The following is an 18,958-nucleotide window of genomic DNA, read 5'->3' as shown; positions in this document are numbered from 1 at the left end:
CCGAGTTTTTGCAGAAGTAGTTTTGTGACTATTTAATTGCAACTAACTACAGGGTAGTCCTATGAGATGGGCATATTTTACTTACGCAGATTGTCCGTTGGTCTAGGGGTATGAAACTCGCTTTGGCTGCGAGTGGTCCCGGGTTCAAATCCCGGACAGACCCGAGTTCTTCCAGAAGTAATTTAGTAACTATTTAAATTCAACTAACTACAGGGTAGACCTATGAGATGGGCATATTTTACTCGAACACACGGTCCGTTGGTCTAGGGGTACGATACTCGCTTAGGGTGCGAGTGGTCCCGGGTTCAAATCCCGGACGGACCCGAGCTTTTGCAGAAGTAGTTTTGGGACTGTATAATTTGAACTAATTACAGGTTAGTCCTATGAGTTGAGCATATTTTACTTACGCACATTGTCCGTTGGTCTAGGGGTATGATACTCGCTTTGACTGCGAGTTGTCCCGGGTTCAAATCCCGGACAGACCCGAGTTCTTTCAGAAGTAATTTAGTAACTATTTAAATTCAACTAACTACAGGGTAGACCTATGAGTTGGGCATATTTTTCTTGAACACACGGTCCGTTGGTCTAGGGGTATGATACTCGCTTAGGGTGCGAGTGTTCTAGGTTTCAAATCCCGGACGTACCCGAGTTTTTGCAGAAGTAGTTTTGTGACTATTTAATTGCAACTAACTACAGGGTAGTCCTATGAGATGGGCATATTTTACTCGAACACACGGTCCGTTGGTCTAGGGGGATGATACTCGCTTAGGGTGCGAGTGGTCCAGGGTTCAAATCCCGGAGGGACCCGAGTTTTTGCAGAAGTAATTTAGTGACTATTTAAATGCAACTAATTAATTTGTAGCCCTATGAATTGAGCATATTTCTACATGGTCCGTTGGTCTAGGGGTATGATACTCGCTTTGGGTGCGAGTGGTCCCGGCTTCAAATCCCAGACGGACCCAAGTTTTTGCAGAAGTAGTTTTGTGACTATTTAATTGCAACTAATTACAGGGTAGTCGTATGAGTTGAGCATATTTTACTTACGCAGATTGTCCGTTTTTCTTGGGGTATGAAACTCGCTTTGGCTGCGAGTGGTCCCGGGTTCAAATCCCGGACAGACCCGAATTCTTTCAGAAGTAATTTAGTAACTATTTAAATTCAACTAACTACAGGGTAGACCTATGAGTTGGGCATATTTTACTCGAACACACGGTCCGTTGGTCTAGGGGTATGATACTCGCTTAGGGTGCGAGTGTTCTAGGTTTCAAATCCCGGACGTACCCGAGTTTTTGCAGAAGTAGTTTTGTGACTATTTAATTGCAACTAACTACAGGGTAGTCCTATGAGATGGGCATATTTTACTCGAACACACGGTCCGTTGGTCTAGGGGTATGATACTCGCTTTGACTGCGAGTGGTCCCGGGTTCAAATCCCGGACGGACCCGAGCTTTTGCAGAAGTAATTTAGTGACTATTTAAATGCAACTAATTAATTTGTAGCCCTATGAATTGAGCATATTTCTACATGGTCCGTTGGTCTAGGGGTATGATACTCGCTTTGGGTGCGAGTGGTCCCGGCTTCAAATCCCAGACGGACCCAAGTTTTTGCAGAAGTAGTTTTGTGACTATTTAATTGCAACTAATTACAGGGTAGTCGTATGAGTTGAGCATATTTTACTTACGCAGATTGTCCGTTTTTCTTGGGGTATGAAACTCGCTTTGGCTGCGAGTGGTCCCGGGTTCAAATCCCGGACAGACCCGAATTCTTTCAGAAGTAATTTAGTAACTATTTAAATTCAACTAACTACAGGGTAGACCTATGAGTTGGGCATATTTTACTCGAACACACGGTCCGTTGGTCTAGGGGTATGATACTCGCTTAGGGTGCGAGTGTTCTAGGTTTCAAATCCCGGACGTACCCGAGTTTTTGCAGAAGTAGTTTTGTGACTATTTAATTGCAACTAACTACAGGGTAGTCCTATGAGATGGGCATATTTTACTCGAACACACGGTCCGTTGGTCTAGGGGTATGATACTCGCTTTGACTGCGAGTGGTCCCGGGTTCAAATCCCGGACGGACCCGAGCTTTTGCAGAAGTAGTTTTGGGACTGTATAATTTGAACTAATTACAGGTTAGTCCTATGAGTTGAGCATATTTTACTTACGCACATTGTCCGTTGGTCTAGGGGTATGATACTCGCTTTGACTGCGAGAGGTCCCGGGTTCAAATCCCGGACAGACCCGAGTTCTTTCAGAAGTAATTTAGTAACTATTTAAATTCAACTAACTACAGGGTAGGCCTATGAGTTGGGCATATTTTTCTTGAACACATGGTCCGTTGGTCTAGGGGGATGATACTCGCTTAGGGTGCGAGTGGTCCCGGGTTCAAATCCCGGAGGGACCCGAGTTTTTGCAGAAGTAATTTAGTGACTACTTAAATGCAACTAATTAATTTGTAGCCCTATGAATTGAGCATATTTCTGCATGGTCCGTTGGTCTAGGGGTATGATACTCGCTTTGGGTGCGAGTGGTCCCGGCTTCAAATCACAGACGGACCCAAGTTTTTGCAGAAGTAGTTTTGTGACTATTTAATTGCAACTAATTACAGGGTAGTCGTATGAGTTGAGCATATTTTACTTACGCAGATCGTCCGTTTTTCTGGGGGTATGAAACTCGCTTTGAATGCGAGTGGTCCCGGGTTCAAATCCCGGACAGACCCGAATTCTTTCAGAAGTAATTTAGTAACTATTTAAATTCAACTAACTACAGGGTAGACCTTGAGTTGGGCATATTTTACTCGAACACACGGTCCGTTGGTCTAGGGGTATGATACTCGCTTAGGGTGCGAGTGTTCTAGGTTTCAAATCCCGGACGTACCCGAGTTTTTGCAGAAGTAGTTTTGTGACTATTTAATTGCAACTAACTACAGGGTAGTCCTATGAGATGGCATATTTTACTCGAACACACGGTCCGTTGGTCTAGGGGTATGATACTCGCTTTGACTGCGAGTGGTCCCGGGTTCAAATCCCGGACGGACCCGAGCTTTTGCAGAAGTAGTTTTGGGACTGTATAATTTGAACTAATTACAGGTTAGTCCTATGAGTTGAGCATATTTTACTTACGCACATTGTCCGTTGGTCTAGGGGTATGATACTCGCTTTGACTGCGAGTGGTCCCGGGTTCAAATCCCGGACGGACCCGAGCTTTTGCAGAAGTAGTTTTGGGACTGTATAATTTGAACTAATTACAGGTTAGTCCTATGAGTTGAGCATATTTTACTTACGCACATTGTCCGTTGGTCTAGGGGTATGATACTCGCTTTGACTGCGAGTGGTCCCGGGTTCAAATCCCGGACGGACCCGAGCTTTTGCAGAAGTAGTTTTGGGACTGTATAATTTGAACTAATTACAGGTTAGTCCTATGAGTTGAGCATATTTTACTTACGCACATTGTCCGTTGGTCTAGGGGTATGATACTCGCTTTGACTGCGAGTGGTCCCGGGTTCAAATCCCGGACAGACCCGAGTTCTTTCAGAAGTAATTTAGTAACTATTTAAATTCAACTAACTACAGGGTAGACCTAGGAGTTGGGCATATTTTACTCGAACACACGGTCCGTTGGTCTAGGGGTATGATACTTACTTAGGGTGCGAGTGGTCCCGGGTTCAAATCCCGGACGGACCCGAGCTTTTGCAGAAGTAATTTAGTGACTATTTAAATGCAACTAATTAATTTTTAGCCCTATGAATTGAGCATATTTCTATTCCATACATGGTGCCCTGGTCTAGGGGTATGATACTCGCTTTGGGTGCGAGTGTTCTAGGTTTCAAATCCCGGACGTACCCGAGTTTTTGCAAAAGTAGTTTTGTGACTATTTAATTGCAACTAATTACAGGGTAGTCCTATGAGTTGAGCATATTTTACTTACGCAGATTGTCCGTTGGTCTAGGGGTATGATACTCGCTTTGGCTGCGAGAGGTCCCGGGTTCATATCCTGGACAGACCCGAGTTCTTTCAGCTGTAATTTAGAAATTATTTAAATGCAACTAACTACAGGGTAGTCCTATGAGTTGAGCACATTTTACTTACGCACATTATCCGTTTGTCTAGGGGTATGATACTCGCTTTGGCTGCGAGTGGTCCCGGGTTTAAATCCCGGACAGACCCGAGTTCTTTCAGAAGTAATTTAGCAACTATTTAAATGCAACTAACTACAGGGTAGACCTATGAGTTGGGCATATTTTACATGAACACACGGTCCGTTGGTCTAGGGGTATGAATCTCGCTTAGGGTGCGAGTGGTCCCGGGTTCAAATCCCGGACGGACCCGAGATTTTGCGGAAGTAGTTTTGGTACTATATAATTGCAACTAATTACAGGGTAGTCCTATGAGTTGAGCATATTTTACTTACGCACATTGTCCGTTGGTCTAGGAGTATGACACTCGCTTAGGTGCGAGTGGTCTCGGGTTCTAATCCCGGACGGACCCGAGTTTTTGAAGAAGTAATTTAGTGACTATTTAAATGCAACTAACTAATTTGTAGCCCTATGAATTGAGCATAATTCTATTCCATACATGGTGCGCTGGTCTAGGGGTATGATACTCCCTTTGTGTGCGAGTGTTCTAGGTTTCAAATCCCGGACGCACCCGAGTTTTTGCAGAAGTAGTTTCGTGACTATTTAATTGCAACTATTTACAGGGTAGGCCTATTAGTTGAGCACATTTTTCTTACACATATGGTCCGTTGGTCTAGGGGTATGATACTCGCTTTGGGTGCGAGTGGTCCCGGGTTCAAATCCCGGACGGACCCAAGTTTTTGCAGAAGTAGTTTTGTGACTATTTAATTGCAACTAATTACAGGGTAGTCCTATGAGTTGAGCATATTTTACTTTCGCAGATTGTCCGTTGGTCTAGGGGTATGATACTCGCTTTGGCGCGAGTGGTCTCGGGTTCAAATCCCGGACAGACCCGAGTTCTTTCAGAAGTAATTAAGCAACTATTTAAATGCAACTAACTACAGGGTAGACCTATGAGTTGGGCATATTTTACTCGAACACACGGTCCGTTGGTCTAGGGGTATGATACTCGCTTAGGGTGCGAGTCGTCCCGGGTTCAAATCCCGGAGGGACCCGAGTTTTTGCAGAAGTAATTTAGTGACTATTTAAATGCAACTAATTAATTTGTAGCCCTATGAATTGAGCATATTTCTACATAGTCCGTTGGTCTAGGGGTATGATACTCGCTTAGGGTGCGAGTGTTCTAGGTTTCAAATCCCGGACGTACCCGAGTTTTTGCAGAAGTAGTTTTGTGACTATTTAATTGCAACTAACTACAGGGTAGTCCTATGAGATGGGCATATTTTACTCGAACACACGGTCCGTTGGTCTAGGGGTATGATACTCGCTTTGACTGCGAGTGGTCCCGGGTTCAAATCCCGGACGGACCCGAGCTTTTGCAGAAGTAGTTTTGGGACTGTATAATTTGAACTAATTACAGGTTAGTCCTATGAGTTGAGCATATTTTACTTACGCACATTGTCCGTTGGTCTAGGGGTATGATACTCGCTTTGACTGCGAGTGGTCCCGGGTTCAAATCCCGGACAGACCCGAGTTCTTTCAGAAGTAATTTAGTAACTATTTAAATTCAACTAACTACAGGGTAGGCCTATGAGTTGGGCATATTTTTCTTGAACACATGGTCCGTTGGTCTAGGGGGATGATACTCGCTTAGGGTGCGAGTGGTCCCGGGTTCAAATCCCGGAGGGACCCGAGTTTTTGCAGAAGTAATTTAGTGACTATTTAAATGCAACTAATTAATTTGTAGCCCTATGAATTGAGCATATTTCTGCATGGTCCGTTGGTCTAGGGGTATGATACTCGCTTTGGGTGCGAGTGGTCCCGGCTTCAAATCACAGACGGACCCAAGTTTTTGCAGAAGTAGTTTTGTGACTATTTAATTGCAACTAATTACAGGGTAGTCGTATGAGTTGAGCATATTTTACTTACGCAGATCGTCCGTTTTTCTGGGGGTATGAAACTCGCTTTGAATGCGAGTGGTCCCGGGTTCAAATCCCGGACAGACCCGAATTCTTTCAGAAGTAATTTAGTAACTATTTAAATTCAACTAACTACAGGGTAGACCTTGAGTTGGGCATATTTTACTCGAACACACGGTCCGTTGGTCTAGGGGTATGATACTCGCTTAGGGTGCGAGTGTTCTAGGTTTCAAATCCCGGACGTACCCGAGTTTTTGCAGAAGTAGTTTTGTGACTATTTAATTGCAACTAACTACAGGGTAGTCCTATGAGTTGAGCATATTTCACTTACGCAGGTTGTCTGTTGGTCTAGGGGTATGATACTCGCTTTGGCTGCGAGTGGTCCCGGGATCAAATCCCGGACAGACCCGAGTTCTTTCAGAAGTAATTTAGCAACTATTTAAATGCAACTAACTACAGGGTAGACCTAGGAGTTGGGCATATTTTACTCGAACACACGGTCCGTTGGTCTAGGGGTATGATACTTACTTAGGGTGCGAGTGGTCCCGGGTTCAAATCCCGGACGGACCCGAGCTTTTGCAGAAGTAATTTAGTGACTATTTAAATGCAACTAATTAATTTTTAGCCCTATGAATTGAGCATATTTCTATTCCATACATGGTGCCCTGGTCTAGGGGTATGATACTCGCTTTGGGTGCGAGTGTTCTAGGTTTCAAATCCCGGACGTACCCGAGTTTTTGCAAAAGTAGTTTTGTGACTATTTAATTGCAACTAATTACAGGGTAGTCCTATGAGTTGAGCATATTTTACTTACGCAGATTGTCCGTTGGTCTAGGGGTATGATACTCGCTTTGGCTGCGAGAGGTCCCGGGTTCATATCCTGGACAGACCCGAGTTCTTTCGGCTGTAATTTAGAAATTATTTAAATGCAACTAACTACAGGGTAGTCCTATGAGTTGAGCACATTTTACTTACGCACATTATCCGTTTGTCTAGGGGTATGATACTCGCTTTGGCTGCGAGTGGTCCCGGGTTTAAATCCCGGACAGACCCGAGTTCTTTCAGAAGTAATTTAGCAACTATTTAAATGCAACTAACTACAGGGTAGACCTATGAGTTGGGCATATTTTACATGAACACACGGTCCGTTGGTCTAGGGGTATGAATCTCGCTTAGGGTGCGAGTGGTCCCGGGTTCAAATCCCGGACGGACCCGAGATTTTGCGGAAGTAGTTTTGGTACTATATAATTGCAACTAATTACAGGGTAGTCCTATGAGTTGAGCATATTTTACTTACGCACATTGTCCGTTGGTCTAGGAGTATGACACTCGCTTAGGTGCGAGTGGTCTCGGGTTCTAATCCCGGACGGACCCGAGTTTTTGAAGAAGTAATTTAGTGACTATTTAAATGCAACTAACTAATTTGTAGCCCTATGAATTGAGCATAATTCTATTCCATACATGGTGCGCTGGTCTAGGGGTATGATACTCCCTTTGTGTGCGAGTGTTCTAGGTTTCAAATCCCGGACGCACCCGAGTTTTTGCAGAAGTAGTTTCGTGACTATTTAATTGCAACTATTTACAGGGTAGGCCTATTAGTTGAGCACATTTTTCTTACACATATGGTCCGTTGGTCTAGGGGTATGATACTCGCTTTGGGTGCGAGTGGTCCCGGGTTCAAATCCCGGACGGACCCAAGTTTTTGCAGAAGTAGTTTTGTGACTATTTAATTGCAACTAATTACAGGGTAGTCCTATGAGTTGAGCATATTTTACTTTCGCAGATTGTCCGTTGGTCTAGGGGTATGATACTCGCTTTGGCGCGAGTGGTCTCGGGTTCAAATCCCGGACAGACCCGAGTTCTTTCAGAAGTAATTAAGCAACTATTTAAATGCAACTAACTACAGGGTAGACCTATGAGTTGGGCATATTTTACTCGAACACACGGTCCGTTGGTCTAGGGGTATGATACTCGCTTAGGGTGCGAGTCGTCCCGGGTTCAAATCCCGGAGGGACCCGAGTTTTTGCAGAAGTAATTTAGTGACTATTTAAATGCAACTAATTAATTTGTAGCCCTATGAATTGAGCATATTTCTACATGGTCCGTTGGTCTAGGGGTATGATACTCGCTTTGGGTGCGAGTGGTCCCGGGTACAAATCCCGGACGCACCCGAGTTTTTGCAGAAGTAGTTTCGTGACTATTTAATTGCAACTATTTACAGGGTAGGCCTATTAGTTGAGCACATTTTTCTTACACATATGGTCCGTTGGTCTAGGGGTATGATACTCGCTTTGGGTGCGAGTGGTCCCGGGTTCAAATCCCGGACGGACCCAAGTTTTTGCAGAAGTAGTTTTGTGACTATTTAATTGCAACTAATTACAGGGTAGTCCTATGAGTTGAGCATATTTTACTTTCGCAGATTGTCCGTTGGTCTAGGGGTATGATACTCGCTTTGACGCGAGTGGTCTCGGGTTCAAATCCCGGACAGACCCGAGTTCTTTCAGAAGTAATTAAGCAACTATTTAAATGCAACTAACTACAGGGTAGACCTATGAGTTGGGCATATTTTACTCGAACACACGGTCCGTTGGTCTAGGGGTATGATACTCGCTTAGGGTGCGAGTCGTCCCGGGTTCAAATCCCGGAGGGACCCGAGTTTTTGCAGAAGTAATTTAGTGACTATTTAAATGCAACTAATTAATTTGTAGCCCTATGAATTGAGCATATTTCTACATGGTCCGTTGGTCTAGGGGTATGATACTCGCTTTGGGTGCGAGTGGTCCCGGGTACAAATCCCAGACGGACCCAAGTTTTTGCAGAAGTAGTTTTGTGACTATTTAATTGCAACTAATTACAGGGTAGTCCTATGAGTTGAGCATATTTTACTTACGCAGATTGTCCGTTGGTCTAGGGGTATGAAACTCGCTTTGGCTGCGAGTGGTCCCGGGTTCAAATCCCGGACAGACCCGAGTTCTTCCAGAAGTAATTTAGTAACTATTTAAATTCAACTAACTACAGGGTAGACCTATGAGATGGGCATATTTTACTCGAACACACGGTCCGTTGGTCTAGGGGTATGATACTCGCTTATGGTGCGAGTCGTCCCGGGTTCAAATCCCGGAGGGACCCGAGTTTTTGCAGAAGTAATTTAGTGACTATTTAAATGCAACTAATTAATTTGTAGCCCTATGAATTGAGCATATTTCTACATGGTCCGTTGGTCTAGGGGTATGATACTCGCTTTGGGTGCGAGTGGTCCCGGGTACAAATCCCAGACGGACCCGAGTTTTTGCAGAAGTAGTTTTGTGACTATTTAATTGCAACTAACTACAGGGTAGTCCTATGAGATGGGCATATTTTACTCGAACACACGGTCCGTTGGACTAGGGGTATGATACTCGCTTTGACTGCGAGTGGTCCCGGGTTCAATTCCCGGACGGACCCGAGCTTTTGCAGAAGTAGTTTTGGGACTGTATAATTTGAACTAATTACAGGTTAGTCCTATGAGTTGAGCATATTTTACTTACGCACATTGTCCGTTGGTCTAGGGGTATGATACTCGCTTTGACTGCGAGTGGTCCCGGGTTCAAATCCCGGACAGACCCGAGTTCTTTCAGAAGTAATTTAGTAACTATTTAAATTCAACTAACTACAGGGTAGGCCTATGAGTTGGGCATATTTTACTCGAACACACGGTCCGTTGGTCTAGGGGTATGATACTCGCTTAGGGTGCGAGTGTTCTAGGTTTCAAATCCCGGACGTACCCGAGTTTTTGCAGAAGTAGTTTTGTGACTATTTAATTGCAACTAACTACAGGGTAGTCCTATGAGTTGAGCATATTTCACTTACGCAGGTTGTCTGTTGGTCTAGGGGTATGATACTCGCTTTGGCTGCGAGTGTTCCCGGGTTCAAATCCCGGACGGACCCGAGTTCTTTCAGGAGTAATTTAGTAACTGTTTAAATGCAACTAACTACAGGGTAGACCTATGAGTTGAGCATATTTTATTTGAACACACGGTCCGTTGGTGTAGGGGTATGATACTCGCTTAGGGTGCGAGTGGTCCCGGGTTCAAATCCCGGACGGACCCGAGTTTTTGCAGAAGTAATTTAGTGACTATTTAAATGCAGCTAATTAATTTGTAGACCCATGAATTGAGCATATTTCTATTCCATACATGGTGTAGCTTTTACTAATGTGATTCAGCATTTGAAACGAACAATCAAAAAGTAAATACAGGAGATTTTCCTCTAAATTTTACGTAAGTTAACCTGCTGTTTTGACAAGGAATCCTTTTACGACTACGTGAAATATAGCTGTAGCTTTGACTAAAGTGTTCATGTACTTGCAACGAACTACTTTATCGTAAACACACGAGTTTTTTTCTGTAAATTTTACGGAAAATATAAGACTATTCTATGAAAAACCTTGTAGGAATTACGTGAAATATTACTGCAGTTTCACTACAGTTATTAAGTACTTACAGCCTTTTAAAAAGTAGGATAAATATTCCTGTAATTTTTATATATGTCTTAAGACCGTTTAAACAGGGAATTTTGTAGGAAGCACCTGAAATGTACCAGCAACTTTTAATAATGTGGGAAAATGCTAAGCCATTTATTAAATACTATATATATTTCGGTAGTAGTTACTGGAGAAGAACGATATGCCTGAAGTTTTTACTTCAGTGATTACAGACTAAACGGAAATTTTCCAGTAAATGTAAACATAGCTTTGCGTGAATTAATTAAATCATAGGTAAATTTAACAGAATGAAGTTTATTGTGGTATTTATTATCACATAATTTAGACTATTGAATAAATATAGCGTTGATCAATCTTGACCTGTAACAACAAATGTCATTTTAAAAGTTGAGAATTTACAAAACACCAAGAATAAGATAGCAGAATATGATGTTAGAATTTCATTGCCAAGGAAAGTCATAAAGGAAAATTAAGTGATTTTTATTTCGTTCTTTTACTAAATGTGGTTCCTGTTTTCTTAGATATGAATTCCACATAAGAACTGAACTAATTTAAAACCAATTAGGGGGTGTTTCCTCGTGAAGAAAAAAGGCCTTTAATCTTAACTTATTTTATTCCATCTCCAGAAAACGATCCATTATTGGTTTTACATGGTTTTATATTTAAGTGGAATTCATGTGATATCATTCCAAAAATGATTCTTAATTTTTGAATGCGTTTTAACATGGTAGAATGAAGCAATAATATTTTAATCGTCTATTCCTTTCTCCATTTTAATAAAATAATACTTACTCTCGATCCATTCAAGTTCTGAAACTTTGATAACTAATCCTATAACTTTTGGATCAACCACATCTTTTCCTGTGTTTTTGTTTATTTTAGCGATATATCTGTGTTTAATACATTGAAAACAATAGGCTATATTAACTCTGAATTGACTAAAGTTTTCTAGAATTACAAATTCTACCTTTGAAAGAATTCCATGGTTGAACGAAATGAATGTGGATATTGTGTATGTAGAAAGTCCCAAAGAGCATCGCCAAGGCTACAGCAAGTTTATCCACTTGTATATGATTGTTCATAATTTTATCATCAGTTGCTAGCTTGAGAGCTACGGCTTCAGGCAAGCTTTCTCCTGGAAAATTACAAAGATTACATGGACATCCTAAATTTAAGTCCTAGCTGTTTCTACCATAAACAATCAAACATGGGTGTAATGGAACACTTTTCAGCACAGTTTCATCGGTAGTGCCTGGCTGTAGACGTAAAATATTATATTATTATCATTTTTATTTTATATTATGGCTATTTAAATAATAATATTCTGATTAGTTTCACCTCAAAAAGTGGGAAAATACTTTTCAAACACTCTTTAAAATGGTTCATTGTGAGCAATATGACGGACCCAATGACTGCTTTCTCATCTCTCACGTATTTCTCTTAAGGCTTTTAAGTTTTGCCGAAGTGGTCTTACAAAACTCTTTATTACTCTTAGCGAAAAATGAGCAAAACGTATTGCTTCTTTTTAGAAAAAAGTTTTCAAACAATTTAAAAACATCTTTTCCCATCAATTCCGTAAGGTGGACTTTCATTCCTGACGGCTCAAATAAAAATGGCCATTGATTTTTCAAAATTTCAACTGTGCTTCCCTGGTTAATATACTGCCTCTGAAGAGTAAATGTTTGAAGCATCTTTGCTTCAATAACATTTGGATTTGGCTCCATTTCTAAAGCCATGTTCATCAAACTTTCGCGAACATCCTCGTAGGTTTTTTTTCTCCTTCACTGATTTCAGGGCTGAATTTAAGCTTCGTTGTGGTCAAGTCAACTAACCGACCATTTTTGTTTTCTCTAGGCATCACTTGGTCAACTTGTCGAGAAAGGTTTTCCAGCCTTGTGTACAATTGAACCACAAAGCTATAATAGCCTGTTCCTAAGACCTTGCCGTCAATTTCATCTTTAATTGCATAAGGAAAGCAACGCGTAAATTTTTCAGCAATTTTCCTCATATCACTACGACTAGGTCGATTGCATAGTTTTATAGCGTCATCAACGAGGTTTCTAACAATTATATTTCTGAATTTCGGTGTCAATTTGCCACCCGTTGAGAGATTCGCTTGAGTCTGCTTGTTAAATATTTCTTTATTCAAAACACAGTTGTCAGCCCATGTGTCATGGTTAATGACTGTGGTCCTCGACTCCTATAAAAATAAAATAATATCAGCGATACACCATCCACTGTTTTTTAAAAAATTAAATTTAGTAAATTACCAATAATGAATTGAAATTTGAAGCTGTATTGTTTTTAGACTGTTCATTCTGAGAGAACTATCTCCGTCTTGTTCAATAATAACAGTTGATCCGTTCGGTGATTGTCCTGAAATGTAAATTATCCATATACTATAAGCATTGAACTAAAGCTCAACATTAAAAGCTTATTTCAAAATGTTTTGATACGTATAATTTGCATAGCGTTTTCGTTGTTTCGTCAATTGCCACTTTGCAATACAGAAATGATAGGAAGAAAATGTAACTCAGGCTTGCTTATGTCTCACGAGTCTGTCTTGTGTTAAAGCAACAGATCCCGGTTCTACACAATATACCTTAAAAGAACGGCTAAACTAAATATAAAATGGGAAAATATTAAAAGAATAAATGGCATTTAATATGTCTTAAAAATGTTGACTACTGCCTTGCCATTGGTTTAGTGGCGTCTTCTAGTTTGAGCTCCTAACCCTCTCGGGATTGGTTGAAACAATCCCTTGCGGGTTCAGGCTAGCAGACTCTTCTAAAAATGGCGACTAATTAAATGCTAATCATTTTGTAATAAGAGATATTTTTTTTATATTTTTCCTTCTATTATTAGAAAAAAGCCGTTCTTTTAAGGTATAATGTTATTACCAGCTGTAGAAGCTCGTATACTGGTCGACATTCTCTACTAGTAATTTTCCATATTTAAATAGCTTAATAAGTACATCTTACCAACCTGTTTCCAATGATGTCCCGGTAAAAAGTGAGCTTATGGATCCCAAAAGTTTCCTTGATTGAATTGGTTTGAGAGAAGTTTTACTTAGATCCGCCAGAGTGATAAACTTCATATCTTCTATCTTTTCCACACCTATTTCGTCCCTGGTTAGATATTGAACTATAGCTTCGATGTCGCTTTCTATCAAACTTGGCAACGCATCCAATAACAAAGTTTTAATTTTCTGCTTTTCAGAGGTTTCAAAAATATTTGTGGCCATCTTAAGACAAAAAAAATGCAATTTATGTTTTTAAATTCAGTATTTAATCTTTTGGTTATACGAGTTCTATATTCTATGAGCGTTACAATTATTTGGAATGGTGAAAAACTGGAACAGTATTGTTGAATATCAAATTAAATCATTATTTTAATAAAAAAAATTTAGATGCTATTTTAAATTATGCTACAATGTATTATTTAAAATTTTTACTTCCAAAGTTTAAGGGTGGAAAACACTGTGTTTTAGAGTAACAGTTTTTTCCCGAAAATGTAATAACAGGGAAGAGGGTAGTAATCCGATAGATCCGTAATCTTTACGATACGTTTTTCAGTAACTTCAGTTAATTCAAAGGCATGCAATTCCAAGTTGTGCGTGGAATGGAATAGAGAAACACAAATATAAACTTCATCAGATTCATTTTTATGAATAATCAGAATTTCGATACGTCCAAACCCAGCAAACGCAAATACGTCTGTGGGCTTAACCATGGATATATCGTAGGAACATAGGCTATGTCCCTAGGATGTTCCTATAACCCAGATATTCAAACATGGGATGGTCCTGGGACAGTAAGATGTCCTCATTCCCTATGTCCACCGTAGCTCCCGTGTATATATTTTCGAATATTTTTAGGCCATCCAAGAAATGTGTACTGTTTATCCCCAATATATCCAAGCGACATCCATAAGATGTTCCAGGGACAGCCATATCTCTTTAATGCCTATGCCCCATGTCGCTCCCGTGGATATCTCTGCAGATATTTGTAGGCCGTCCTAGAGATGTGTATTGTCTATCCCCAGTATATCCCTGAAGCATCCACACGATATTCCTAGGACAGTCATATGTTCTGAATTCCTATGTCCTACGTAGCTCCCGTGTATATATTTTCCGATATTTGTAGGATATCCCCAATATATCCCTGCAACATGTATAAGATGTTCCTGCTCTCATCCCAAGGATATTAAGTGGGAATTTGGTTGGACATTCAATGATATCCTTTTGCGCTTAAAAAGACTTGAAATAAATGGAATAGCAAGGTTTTTTTTTATTTCAATGGCAGGTCTTATATACAAAAATATTCAAACTTATGCAAAGAAATGAATAATTTGACTTGAAATGGAGTTTTAGTTGTGATTATTTTGTTTCAATGAAGTGAGGCCTTTTTCATATCCAAACTTCCTTGAGCATGACGAAGTCTTCATTTGATACTGTCTTCCACGTCTTTCTTTGTGCATTGAAAATTTTCGGCTGACATAATTGCCGCTATATTATTGAAAATAATACATATTAAACATAAATTTGGTCTGGTCGAGCCTATAATTATTTTAGCCATGTGCATAACTTCCGGCATGGCTCAAATAAAAAAGAAGACAATCAAGGCTTGCACATCAGATCGAATGGCGACAGCATTTCTTATTTAAACTCACCAATAATTTGTGTTGTAAGCATGAAATTTTTGAACATTTGTTTCGATTTTCGACCCTCCCAATTAAATAATACCAGGACTTCATCGCTCAAAATTTGTAAAAATATTCGCTTCACAAAACTCTGCACATTTGATCCGCCGATGTTTTTTAAATATTGAAGCTAAAATACGGATATTAAATGATTATAAATGTTATGACAACAAGAATCATGTTTCATCGCAGTAAAATGAAACTCAATAGGCCTTTCTATAAATTATTTCGCGGGAGGGTACGAACGTCCTTCATCTCTGCTTTTTCCCCCGGCAACATTTTCTTTTCGCGGGAGGGAAGAATAGCCTTCGTCTCTGCTTTTTCCCCCGGCAACATACGGATTTTATGTAAAGGCCTATTGCGATAGTTCAGGTTAAAAGGGTCAATTTGTTTTTTATTATGCTTACAAATTGTGCGTTTGGAAAAGCAAAATCAAACTCGACAGATGCTGATGCAATTGCAGTTTTGGGCGAGTTTCCCTCAATCCGCTTGATAATGGTTTCCAACAATGACATCATGTCATTTCCATTAATTTTTATGATTTCTAGGTTTCTGTTAACGTTACGATACCAATCTGTGATTACAAAATTAGTTAATGTTTCATCTTATACGCAAATAAAATCCATAACTCGAAGCAGATTTTAGTATGAACACCTTGAATTCAGTTGTAGGTTTTATATAAAATGGTTACATACAATAACTGCTTAGTGTTGTTTTTTTTTGTTAATTAATACATTACCTTCTTTCACCAAAATCATGCCTTCCGGAACTGTGAAATCTATAGTAGAAAAGATGGAATTTGATCAAAGATTTTATTTATAACAGAAAGTCAATCCAAAAATACCCTTATTTTTCATTCCAGTTGTATAGTTGTCATTTGCTCGTTTCGACTTCTTTTGGTCAGAATAAGAACCGTCTAGTTAAATATGAATGCATGATATTAGAATTTTTGTATGTATAGAAACATATTGCCAATAATTTTTTTCCTAAGCTAAGCGCAGTACCTTTTTCAGTCAGATTCATGGTGTTTTGACTACCATCACCGACATAACCATTCACAGCTATGACTAAATCTTTAGCAAAGGAGATATAAGTAAGGTTTCATGTATAATTAAAGGAGGGAATTCTATATCAAAAATACCTTCTTTATTGAAACTCTTGGCACGATGTTCTTTGCTGCTTAATTCTGGTTCCTGTATTTCTTCTTCAAAGTCTAGTTTTAATTATAAGATTGTTATTGTGGAGAAGGAATGTCAAACACCTGTTTCATAATCACAATAAAACGTACCATTAGTTGCATTCTTGACGAAAGCGGAATGTTTTTCATTTTTTTTTATTTTAGTGCTAATTTCCTCATCTTCAGAATCCTGACCATCTATAATGTGTATGTTTAGTAGTTAAGTAATAGAATAGGTGAATGTCACAATTATTTTTATTATTTAGAAATATCTTTATTACCTAGTGCATACAAGACTTTGGGTGTCCCACCGTTCCTTTTACTTCCTGTAAAACACGAGAATAAAAAAAATTCAGTGACATATAGTTCAACACATTCAGAACCTAAATATAGATTAATTTTCTTATTTCATAATAATTAGTACAACTCTTCCAGAGTTATACTAATATATATACTATATTAAACTCTTTGAACTATCTCAAATTCTTACAATGACACGTAATTATCTACACCCTGTAAACGAGATCGACACTGTAGTATATTGACGTCATCCGACCGCAGCATTGGGGGCCGTCCACAAAGATAGGTGTTGATATTATATTTATTACACTGCATACACTAAAAGGGATAGAGAAAGTAGAAACATTTTGCGACCCGAGCACCGTGACCTTAGTGGAACACATCTCATTCACATTCCTCCCCCGTGCCCCTGCCACATACCGTGCTAGGAACTGTCGAGTGACCTTGACATACCACAAGGAATACAGATTCTAATTGCCGTTTCTTCCCGCGCCCGGTTTTAGACAGTGCTGTGAAATGTCGACTGACCTAAACATGATAGAAACCTAATCTCCCTTTGCTCATGTCGCGGTTTTTGGTTTGACATTGCGCCCAGTTTGTTTTTATAGGAAGTTTTACTGGCATAACTGATTATTTTACTTCATTTAAAGGAAATTCATTATAGTTACCCTACCTCTCTTAAAGTGAATCACTGGCGCTGGTTGGGGGGACCAGGGGGCCAAATTGTTGATAAGCTGCGAAGATAGCGCCATAAGTTATGGCCGGAACTAAGGGCAATGTCCATCCTAACAGCGCCGGTGACACCTTTAAATTCTATAATTTGAACATTGCCATAAACGTAACATAACACTGTGATACCCTAAAATAGCAAATGCAATGCAAGCGCTGAACCCAAGGCTAACAGAAAGCGTAAGTTTCACCAATATCAGACGGATTTTAAGTTCCCTAAAACAAATCTTGCTTACCTTTGGGTGTCTTTAAAAGTTGTTTGGGTTATTGCCATGAAATATAGAATTGCAAATCACACAAACAAGTACAACAGATTTTGATGCCAGGCCGTTTTCTTGTGGTAGACTTCCACGGTAAGAAAAATGGTCCTGCAAATTACGTTTCCCATACTCGCCAGAATGGAATTTGCGTGGGAAATCGGTATCGAATACGGTTGGCGTCGTTTCCGTTACTTTTTCTTTCTTTGCTGAACCCGTAGAACCTTTGGTCGAGGCCATTTCGTTCCGAATGAGAGCGATGTTTTCGTCCGAACAATTGTTTTCACGTTTTATTAATATTTGACGCATGCCCTGAATACGTTCTTCGCGAAATGGCTTATCAAACAACCTAACCCCACCCTATTTTAGGTCAAAACCCCAGGATCTGACGTCACAATATGAATTTATGCTAATCTTGAAAATACAAACAAGCTATTCGATTAAAGGTAAGGTGAAGTGGAAAATCAAGTTTTTTATCAATTCAGGAGAAAATTATAAGATCTACCAGCATAGTGCTAAATGCTTAGTGAACCATTCAGGAAACGTCTGCCAGTGATTTTTAAAATGAGAATAGGTTCAGATTTTACTGATATAGTAAAGGTTCTACCCCAACTTTCAGGTAACAAAATATCCATTTGAGCGTGCAAGGTTTATGAGATCTCGCGCTAAATCATGAGTGTTGCGGATAATACTTAGCTGGTAGACCGTGTGTTATGCGATTGGTCGGATGTGTATTAGCATTTAATATATCAATGAAATGTGAATATACTAGGGTTTTTTAAAATCATTCGAAGATAGGTGTTCAGATTGATTTTATAAATAGCGGCCGAATCGATATAAAAGCCGATCGCATAACTCTTCACTTTCCCTTTAAACTTTAGTGGTAGGGAGGGTGATGGGCAAAATCAAGTGAACTTTGTACCGTATAAGACCAGGAATGCATACGGCTACCAGCCTACGAAGAATGATGGTGTAGTGTTTTTCTCTAAGTGTTCGCTAGATTCCTGAGGTAGAGAGCTTGAGGAATCATTATGAATGAGCCACGATAAACGTCACAGCACGTATAACTTATCTCGCTGATCGTTGAAGCGCTTGACCTCATATTTTTCTCTCCCCACTTCCTATTGGCAATAACGCAATCCGTTCTTTTTTGAATATATTAATTCGAAGATCAGAGTGTCATAATATTATGATATGCCAATCCCCTTTTCTTCATTCTGAAGAAACTTCATATAGGTATTGCGGTATGAACCTTCATTTTGAAGAAACTCCATATGAATATCGCGGAATAAATCTTCATTTTGAAGAAACTTCATAA

General features: G+C 39.8%; 21 non-coding genes across 21 annotated transcripts; all 21 read left to right on the top strand.

Moving 5' to 3' along the window:
- The first annotated feature begins 252 nt into the window (after window positions 1-252).
- Window positions 253-324, top strand: TRNAP-AGG (transfer RNA proline (anticodon AGG)). The gene has a single exon. It is a non-coding gene; the product is annotated as a tRNA-Pro (tRNA).
- Window positions 325-1,372: 1,048 nt separating this feature from the next.
- On the top strand, window positions 1,373-1,444 carry TRNAS-UGA (transfer RNA serine (anticodon UGA)). Its single transcript has one exon. It is a non-coding gene; the product is annotated as a tRNA-Ser (tRNA).
- A 565-nt stretch (window positions 1,445-2,009) lies between these two features.
- On the top strand, window positions 2,010-2,081 carry TRNAS-UGA (transfer RNA serine (anticodon UGA)). The gene has a single exon. It is a non-coding gene; the product is annotated as a tRNA-Ser (tRNA).
- Window positions 2,082-2,331: 250 nt separating this feature from the next.
- Window positions 2,332-2,403, top strand: TRNAP-AGG (transfer RNA proline (anticodon AGG)). The gene has a single exon. It is a non-coding gene; the product is annotated as a tRNA-Pro (tRNA).
- Window positions 2,404-2,966: 563 nt separating this feature from the next.
- On the top strand, window positions 2,967-3,038 carry TRNAS-UGA (transfer RNA serine (anticodon UGA)). The gene has a single exon. It is a non-coding gene; the product is annotated as a tRNA-Ser (tRNA).
- Window positions 3,039-3,127: 89 nt separating this feature from the next.
- TRNAS-UGA (transfer RNA serine (anticodon UGA)) lies at window positions 3,128-3,199 on the top strand. The gene has a single exon. It is a non-coding gene; the product is annotated as a tRNA-Ser (tRNA).
- An 89-nt stretch (window positions 3,200-3,288) lies between these two features.
- On the top strand, window positions 3,289-3,360 carry TRNAS-UGA (transfer RNA serine (anticodon UGA)). Its single transcript has one exon. It is a non-coding gene; the product is annotated as a tRNA-Ser (tRNA).
- Window positions 3,361-3,610: 250 nt separating this feature from the next.
- TRNAP-AGG (transfer RNA proline (anticodon AGG)) lies at window positions 3,611-3,682 on the top strand. The gene has a single exon. It is a non-coding gene; the product is annotated as a tRNA-Pro (tRNA).
- A 572-nt stretch (window positions 3,683-4,254) lies between these two features.
- Window positions 4,255-4,326, top strand: TRNAP-AGG (transfer RNA proline (anticodon AGG)). The gene has a single exon. It is a non-coding gene; the product is annotated as a tRNA-Pro (tRNA).
- A 410-nt stretch (window positions 4,327-4,736) lies between these two features.
- Window positions 4,737-4,808, top strand: TRNAP-UGG (transfer RNA proline (anticodon UGG)). Its single transcript has one exon. It is a non-coding gene; the product is annotated as a tRNA-Pro (tRNA).
- Window positions 4,809-5,057: 249 nt separating this feature from the next.
- TRNAP-AGG (transfer RNA proline (anticodon AGG)) lies at window positions 5,058-5,129 on the top strand. Its single transcript has one exon. It is a non-coding gene; the product is annotated as a tRNA-Pro (tRNA).
- Window positions 5,130-5,372: 243 nt separating this feature from the next.
- TRNAS-UGA (transfer RNA serine (anticodon UGA)) lies at window positions 5,373-5,444 on the top strand. Its single transcript has one exon. It is a non-coding gene; the product is annotated as a tRNA-Ser (tRNA).
- Window positions 5,445-5,694: 250 nt separating this feature from the next.
- TRNAP-AGG (transfer RNA proline (anticodon AGG)) lies at window positions 5,695-5,766 on the top strand. The gene has a single exon. It is a non-coding gene; the product is annotated as a tRNA-Pro (tRNA).
- Window positions 5,767-6,491: 725 nt separating this feature from the next.
- TRNAP-AGG (transfer RNA proline (anticodon AGG)) lies at window positions 6,492-6,563 on the top strand. The gene has a single exon. It is a non-coding gene; the product is annotated as a tRNA-Pro (tRNA).
- A 572-nt stretch (window positions 6,564-7,135) lies between these two features.
- Window positions 7,136-7,207, top strand: TRNAP-AGG (transfer RNA proline (anticodon AGG)). Its single transcript has one exon. It is a non-coding gene; the product is annotated as a tRNA-Pro (tRNA).
- Window positions 7,208-7,617: 410 nt separating this feature from the next.
- TRNAP-UGG (transfer RNA proline (anticodon UGG)) lies at window positions 7,618-7,689 on the top strand. The gene has a single exon. It is a non-coding gene; the product is annotated as a tRNA-Pro (tRNA).
- A 249-nt stretch (window positions 7,690-7,938) lies between these two features.
- TRNAP-AGG (transfer RNA proline (anticodon AGG)) lies at window positions 7,939-8,010 on the top strand. Its single transcript has one exon. It is a non-coding gene; the product is annotated as a tRNA-Pro (tRNA).
- A 243-nt stretch (window positions 8,011-8,253) lies between these two features.
- On the top strand, window positions 8,254-8,325 carry TRNAP-UGG (transfer RNA proline (anticodon UGG)). Its single transcript has one exon. It is a non-coding gene; the product is annotated as a tRNA-Pro (tRNA).
- A 249-nt stretch (window positions 8,326-8,574) lies between these two features.
- Window positions 8,575-8,646, top strand: TRNAP-AGG (transfer RNA proline (anticodon AGG)). Its single transcript has one exon. It is a non-coding gene; the product is annotated as a tRNA-Pro (tRNA).
- A 404-nt stretch (window positions 8,647-9,050) lies between these two features.
- On the top strand, window positions 9,051-9,122 carry TRNAH-AUG (transfer RNA histidin (anticodon AUG)). Its single transcript has one exon. It is a non-coding gene; the product is annotated as a tRNA-His (tRNA).
- An 887-nt stretch (window positions 9,123-10,009) lies between these two features.
- Window positions 10,010-10,081, top strand: TRNAP-AGG (transfer RNA proline (anticodon AGG)). Its single transcript has one exon. It is a non-coding gene; the product is annotated as a tRNA-Pro (tRNA).
- The last annotated feature ends 8,877 nt before the right edge of the window (window positions 10,082-18,958 follow it).

This window comes from Phalangium opilio, unplaced genomic scaffold (genome assembly GCF_054372755.1).
Source record: "Phalangium opilio isolate 3A_F unplaced genomic scaffold, DU_Popi_V2 ptg000088l_1, whole genome shotgun sequence".
NCBI classification, from domain to species: Eukaryota; Metazoa; Arthropoda; class Arachnida; order Opiliones; family Phalangiidae; genus Phalangium; species Phalangium opilio.
This window is presented reverse-complemented; position numbering and strand designations above follow the sequence as displayed.